Here is an 8,371-nt window from a genome sequence, read left to right as displayed (position 1 = left end):
GGCTGAAACGGATCAGATTGCGGCCATCCGAGTGGCAGGATTGTCCTTTCGGAGAATTGCCACACAAGTTGCAACTGCTGTGTCAGCTCCGCACGATGCTGGTTACCAGTGTCACGTGAACATTCTCAAACCCTTACTCGAGGTTCTGGAAGTACAGGGAGCACAGCCGACAGCCAGGATCGTCGTATTGTAAGGGCAGCAGTGGCTGACCGTAAGGCTATCACAGAACAGATAAGAGAGCTTGTGCGCCCAGATGTTTCAACACGGATTGTTGCGAACTGGGTATTAGCAGTGGGACTACGGACATGCTCACCTCTAGCCTTTCTTTCACTCACGCCGCGGAATCGACATGTAAGACTTTAGTGATGTCGTCAGGGTATCACTTGGAAGACGGAATGATGCGCCATTGTTCTTCAAAGATGAAAGCAGATTCTGCCTGCTCTTAAGTGATTGTCGTCTCCGCGTATGACATAGACGTGATGAGCACTGTCTCGTAGAATGCATTCGTCCGAGACACCAAGACACACTGGCCACACCTCAAGACTTACAGTCTGGGGTGCGGAAAGGTAAAACTATTGTTCACTTTTGGTGTTTCTGGTGGGGACGCTAACCGAGGCTTGGCACGCGAAGATTGTTGTTAGTTGCTTTCTTCTGCCGTTCTTGTAACAGGAAGGTGGTGTATTTTTCCATAAGGATAATGCTCGGCCACATACTGATTGTGAAACTCAACGTGCTCCGTGCTCTGCAAGACGCGCAGGAACTTCCCTGGCCACAACAACCACCGTACTGGTCTCCAATAGAGCACGTATGGGGGAATATGATGGGACGAGTAGTGATTCGAGCGACCCGTCAACCTACAATCTCTTACAGAACTATGTGAACAGATCAAGCAAGCGTGGAACGTGGAATAACGTATCCAAGGACATTATTCACCATCTGTACGACTGAGTGGATGTCAGAGTCAGCACCTGCATTTCCGCCCGTGTAGGCTACACATGTTTTAATTTGGATGTTTCAGCATGCGTCGATACCTGGTACCTCTGAACCGCGTACGCTATTTGTCTGTAAATGTAATCATTTCATGTACTCCGCATGATGGGTTGCAAAAATAATTCTTGAGTGAACGTGGTTCCTCTAAAAGAGCGTACAAATTTTTTCCGGAAGTGTATTTAAACTTTTACATACTGTAACGTTAAGAAATGTGAAATAACGGATCAAAATTTTTACTTTAATACTTGACGAAATGTTATTGAGTTAATAGCAAGTTATTTCATTTCAGAAATGACACAGAGTCATTAAAATACGTAAAAATTAAGAGAACTTTTATGTCTCGACAGTATTATGCAGGCGGAGTATATTAACGGACTGAGAAGTCGCAAAAGAATCACATGGGTAGGATTAGTGCTGCTCATAATATTTATAAACACAGCTCTTTTTTGATTAACAAACAAAAAAGTGTTATGCCATTATCACTTTGAACGACGTCTATATTTCAACTCTGTAGATGAGCGAAGTCCACATCTGCTTCTTGAATGATCAAAAGTTCGCCAGTAAAATCCCGCACTCTGGAAACGTACATAGTTTGAAGAGCTGGATTTTGATTCTTTTTGAGCCTTACCCGTTTGTAAGACATTTTCTTTCCAATTGTGAATAGACAAAATGTGAGTCTATGTTTCAAATCAGTCAATGGAAGTGTCCATTTTACGTCACAGTATGAGATGTTTCACAAGGCTCATTCCGACCATTGCATAAAACAGTGTGTATCTATACTTTTCCCACATTCTATTTCATAAAGAGAATACAGTCAGCTTGATCTACGCCACCCAGATACTCATTGTAATCATGTACAGCTATCAGTGCCCCCACTTCAGTCTTCGTTCAGGCTTTCCGGGCTCTGGATACAATGCATACTTCATTTCCATGATAATTGGAAAGAAAATGAAACACTCGATTTTTCATCCATATTCGGCGACGTACTAGCACATAGCTGAAGAGATACAGTTTGAACTTTGTCTTTGTTGTCTGCCTCTTCCTCATTAGCTCTTAGTTCAGATCGTGTAATATTTTGTGAAGTACTACAACACGCCTGAAGAGTTTTTGCGTTATTATTCCGAGGAGTACTACGTATCATGTCATCGTTACTGTCATCACTAAATCAGATGGTACATCAATTTCATCTGAAAAATTTTCTAGTTGAGTACGAATTACTTCTTCTGTAGAACCTCTTCTGTAATAGTTAGCCATAGGCTGAAACAAAACAAAATTTTACTAAGTTCACTAATGTTTTACAAGTCACGCATTATTTCTTTTGTTTTTTTATGAAATGAAATGACAAGTTGTCGTCAGCAAGGATATGTTTTTCTTTACGAAATGTCCTGAAAGCATAACAAGATGTAAACATCAAAGCAAAGCAACCAAAAGTAAATGTAACCTCAACTTGAGAAGTCACTGCCTTTAACCTGACGGGGCTCCAAAATTTCAGTCATATTTTGCGTTTTAGTTTAATGGTACAGATGTACTGTATTGATATTTTATCTAAATTAACCTTATTATGTATAACAGTAGCTACAAATAAATCATCATTCACGTCAGTTCGGATGTGAACCCCACTTTTATTTACTTAACCTTGCATCGTTGTTTCACACACCATGCAGTCATTCGCAGTTCAGCTGTTCAGATTTCATGCTGATGTACATGTTTCGGAATGGCGTAAAGGCAGTACTAACATTCAGTGTAGAAAGCACAAACTGTATCTAATGAGATCTTCCGTCACTATAGGTGTGACGAGATTTTAGTTGTATAATTCCACACAGAATCTCGTGGAGTCCATGGTGTTAATATGTTGTCCAGTACACTCTAACTTCGCCTTCCCCATCATTTGATTGGTTGCCAGCTCACGACCTGTATCTGTTAGAAGCTATATTCTTCATTTCTGCGTAATCAGAGACTTCCGCTTTAATTATATCTTCTTTTCAAAATATCAGTCGCTCTATTCACCGTGCTATCTTCCCTTGCAATGTTCTTTCAAGGACATTTACAAGAGCTAATTGTGTCGTTTTTTGCAGCCAATCCACGAGTGCCTTCTTTACTCTGTTTTGCCCCTAAATGTGCTTTATTCGCCAATTCTTTGTAGGTCTTCCTCGTCGATGGTTTTATCTGTCTTCTTTGTTTTTAACATGCGTCACAAACACCATATCTAAAATGCTTCAAGAGAATTCATTTGATTTTTACATATTCTCCAAATGCCTTTTTCCCCTCAGTTCAATACTTACATTGTTTGAACAGAGCATACGCTGAGATAAAACTCCATAAAACACACCATATTTATCTAGATCTACATACGAAAAGCCACCTCATGGTGTACGGCCAAGTTACTTATGTTATCACTACCAGTTGTAGCTTTTCCTGTGCTGTCTCTGATAACGATGTTTACTCTGCTATCGGTTTCGGTCTTAAACCATATTCAATGGCAGAAAACTCATCGCAGATTTAACATGTGTCTTAACATGCTTTGACATACGTTACTTCTGAAATCTATAATTGCCAATACACAAATAAATGGGAAATCGTAGCAAGACTACAATTACAAGATTATATTGTAATCTTGGTATGACTTTCCATTTATATTGACACTTGTGGTTTTCAAAAGTAACGTGTATCAAAGCATATATGACATTTGTTAAACCGGCTTTAAGCTTTCTGCCACTGAGTATGGTTTAAGACCGAAACCAGTAGCAGAATAAACATCATTATCACAGACAGCACAGTGTAATGCACTGTGTTAAAGTCGTACTTGCTGTTGACCAGCGTCTAAGCAAGATATCAGTTCTCCTTTCGTATTAACGAACGGTGCACTGGCGGACTACGTGTGAACACGAACTTGTATTATTTTACCATGAGCGTCATTTCGCGAGGCATGTGTCGCTTGACTATCCTTCGAACCATCACCGAAAGCTCGTTGTACAACATCGTCCAGAGGTTCTGCTTCTGGATTTCTAGAGTACCTCAATTATGTTATACTAAAGGTCCTCAAAACTGCTGTGAATCTCCTCTACCTCTTCTGTTAATATCACCTGCTAAGCGTTGTAGATTGACGAACGATACTCAACAATCGGTAGAAGCGTGTTAGGTAATCTTCCTCCATATTAAATTAATTGCATTTACTTGGCATTTCTCCAATCAGTCTCATTTTGGAATTCTTACAACTAATTTGATGGGGTCATTCTATTTTATTTGGAAGTTGCGACTTTCTTTAGTGACTGATTGCCAAAAGGATAGTCAATCAGTAACAGATCTTTCTCCTTCCTCACACAGAGTTCAAATGGCTCTGAGCACTATGGGACTTAACATCTGAGGTCATCAGTACCCTAGAACTTGGAACCTAACTAACCTAAGGACATCACACACATCCATGCCCGAGGCAGGATTCGAACCTGAGATCATAGCGGTCGCGCGGTTCCAGACTGAAGCGCCTAGAACCGCTAGTCCACAACGACCGGTCCATATAGAATCCGTTACAGTTATTTATTTTGTGTGTCAGTTATCATACTCTACATCAATAATCGATGTTGCGCAATTGTTCGAGCATCTAGATAAAACTCGACTTAGAAATTCATTATGACGTTCTCCCATGTTTGCGACCTAAAATTGGAGTTTTTTTAGATTCCATACGTCACGTAAAACACAATTATTTCTTTTTATTCACCCGGACATGTTTCTACAACTATCTGTCATAGGGTCAATTTTTTTTCCTGTAAACTATAGAACGACGTTCATGGTCCTTAATCTGTTTTAGACCTAAAAGTTGAAAGATGTACCCTTTGTTTAGTTTCTTTGGGTTCTCACTTGCAATTTACAGTGCTATTGAATATGCATTTTTACAGATTGGCTTTTTTGTGCCCGTCTTGGTCGTTTTGATAGCGTAACGTCTGTAAAGGGCTTAGAAAAATGGCTCTGAGCACTATGGGACTTAACATCTTAGGTCATCAGTCCCCTAGAACTTAGAACTACTTAAACCTAACCAACCTAAGGACATCACACACATCCACGCCCGAGGCGGGATTCGCACCTGCGACCGTAGCAGTCCCGCGGTTCCGGACTGCAGAGCCTAGAACCGCACGGCCACCGCGGCCGGCAAAGGGCTTAAAGAAATTTATGAATTTTTAATTATTTTTTCATTGGTATGGTTATGTACAAGTTTACTGTAGCTACATTTCTGTTCTGTAGTGAATTTGTGGTGGATATATCTTTCCGCTTTCACATCATTTTCATATAAATTCGCTCTCGCCTTTATTTCACACGTACCAGGTGCGTTCAATAAGTAATGCATGTTAGTTTTAAGCAGGATTCTAATACACCATATTATTCCGCATTCCTTTAGCTACAAGACCCTTTTTATCATAATAATGTCCATTCTATGTTTACTATAAAAACAGTCTTGATTACGATTTATTTATTAAGGTGACCGGTTTCAACCACTACCGTGGTCATCTTCAGACCATTGTGTAGGAACCTCTTTCTGCTGGAGAATCACTACTGTGAGTAGTGATTCTCCAGCAGAAAGAGGTTCCTACTCAATGGTCTGAAGACGACCACGGTAGTAGTCGAAACCGGTCACCTTAATAAATAAATCGTGATCAAGACCGCTTTTGTAGTAAATATTTGTAACACATTGATCACTGTCACTCATTCAAAAGTAATCCATTCTTGTGACGGGCTCACTCCATCTTACTGGAAGATCCTGTTTGCCCGCGTGGTACCACTCTACTAGTCGATGTCGGAATTAACGTCTTGCTGCATCAGTAACGTCCGCACCATTAACCTTCCCGAGGAACACATTCTTCACTGGACAAAACAGATAGAAGTCGGAAGGTGCGAGATTGGAGCTGCAGGGTGGATGAGGAAGTACAGTCCAATGAGGCTTTGTGCGTTCCTGTCGTGTGCGCAGACTTACTTGAGGCCTTGCGTTGTCGTGGACAGAGAGCAGTTCGTTTGCATTTTTTGACGACGAACACGCTGAAGCCGGTTCTTCAGTTTCCTTAAGGAGAGCATAATACACTTTAGAGTTGATCGTTGCACTGGGAGTCAAAGCATCAAACAGAATAAACCCTTCAGAGTCCCAGATTACCGTCGCTGTAACTCTAACGGTTGAGGGCGCGGATTTCAAATTTCTTTGGAGGAGAGGTGGTAAGGTGCACCTCTATGGATTGCTGTTTTGTTTCCGGTTCGAAATGATGAAACCATATTTCATCATCTGTGGGGTTGTTTGACAAAGTACTGTCGCATTCAGCCTCGTAACGTGCAAGCCGTTCCGCATAGATGGTCCTTCGCTGCTATTTATGGTCTTCTTCTAGGTGGTGAGTACCCCTAGTAGTGGACGAGTATGTCACCACTACCAACAGAGACAAGAGAGAAGAGAGAAACTATGCAATATTCCTTCAGATCTGCCTTCATACCGTTCTTCTTAACAACACAGGCACTGCAATATATCTTTATCTGCAGATTGTAGGCAGTGACTTTCAGTTGAAATGTCCTCCCCTGTAGGGGACTTAGATAATGTGCATGCGTGTACAGATTGTGACGCAGGAACAACGATATATAGAAGTGTCGGTCTGGCTGTGGGTCCTGCACGGATAGCCGAAGGGAACGCTTGCTGCCTTCGGCAGGGTAGCCACTAGGACGTCTTGTTTATGTCCATGCCGCGTCAGCGCAAGCGCGATATTGTTGGGTTTACAGCCGGCTCCGTGCAATTTGCTTCTTTCCACACACCATGACATATTCACAACCATTACGTTCACATCGATTACCACGAATTAATAGGGATTCACCTCTCCATCGTGAGCAGCACGGTCTACGTGAAACTGGGGTGGACGATGCTGTTTGTGAAACGATTTTCAGAAGGACAAGCGACCTTCAGACATTTGTATGGACAGGTTGCCCTGTGAAAGTGGAACATGCAGGTCTCGCCCAGAGGACGAACTGTGTGTTCAAGTTGCCGTTTGAGGTGCCAGCAGAGATGGTGATCGCAGCGTTGAGACCCTATGGCACCGTGATAAGCCATACATAGGAAAAACGGGCTCTATTCACCACATAGTTAGTTCTGAAGGGGATGCGCCAGGTGCGCATTGACTTTACTAAACCTGTCCCTTCCTAACTGAACATCGGCAGTTGCCGTGCCATCATAATTTACTTGGCCAGTCGTCACTGAGCAGCCTCCGATGCGGCGGCAGGGCACTACAGATGGACATTCTGCACTGCCGGGGCAATGCAAGGAGAGAACAGTCGTGGAGAAGAGGTTGGCCACGCTTTTGTCCCTGACCCCCAGTCATTGTCAGATATCAAAATTCATATCTAAAAACAACGAACTCCAAAGCGACGTAAGAAACGTCGACGGGCTTCATTTGAAACCTGCAGAACTGAAATGCCTGGGCTAGCAGGACAGAGCGGATGAGGTTATATTTCTGGAATGGGCCAAAATAAGTTACTGTCAAACTTTATTTCTTAAAACAGACAATGACAAACAAGAATCAAAAACTCTCGAGGTTTTAACGAATGACCTCGCTTGATTTAATTTAGATCGGCTGAAGGCCATTCCGAAAATCCCAAGGCACAAGACCTAAGCAAGGAGTTGAGGTACAGGAGTTCTTTTGGAGGTTTTACGACTTTAGAAAAAAAATTTTGCCTTCAATATAAATAGGCTTAAAGCCTTAGCTTAAATTTTCCCCATAGAACTCGGCTGAAGGCCTCACATTAATCAAGAACAGTGTTACGGCTTAAGGCTGAAACAAATATTTTCAAGTTTTAACCGAAATAGGCTGAAAACTCGGCTGAAAGCCGCATATCAACAAAACAATTTAACGGCTTAAGGCGTAGGAAGAAGAGCTTTAAATTTGAAAAGAGTGAAGGCCTTATCTTAAAATAATTCGTGTAAAGCTCGGCTGAAGGCGTTATTCTGCAGAATAACAATTTTATGATTCAAAGGCAAGACAGGAATTTTGAATTTTAATGTGAGAGAGATTAAAACTCAGCTGAATGCCACATACAAAACCCAAACAATCTTACGGCTTAAAGTCCAGACAAAGAAATTTCAAATTTTTAATTTAATATGGAAAACTTGGATGAAGGCCACATACAAACCAGAAAATATTTCTTACAGCATATGGCCTAGAAAAAATTTTTCAACTTTTGATTCGAAAAGGCTGAAAACTCGGCTGAAGGCCACATACGAAATTGACACAAATTTATGGCTTAAGGCCTTGGCACAAGGAATTTTCAATTTAATTTTGAAATGCTGAATCTCGGCTGAAGGCCACATGCCAAACAAGAAAAAATATCTTTACGGCTTAACGTCTAATAAGAAAAGCCTTGCAAT

Source organism: Schistocerca serialis, chromosome 5 (genome assembly GCF_023864345.2).
Source record: "Schistocerca serialis cubense isolate TAMUIC-IGC-003099 chromosome 5, iqSchSeri2.2, whole genome shotgun sequence".
NCBI classification, from domain to species: Eukaryota; Metazoa; Arthropoda; class Insecta; order Orthoptera; family Acrididae; genus Schistocerca; species Schistocerca serialis.
This window is presented reverse-complemented; position numbering follows the sequence as displayed.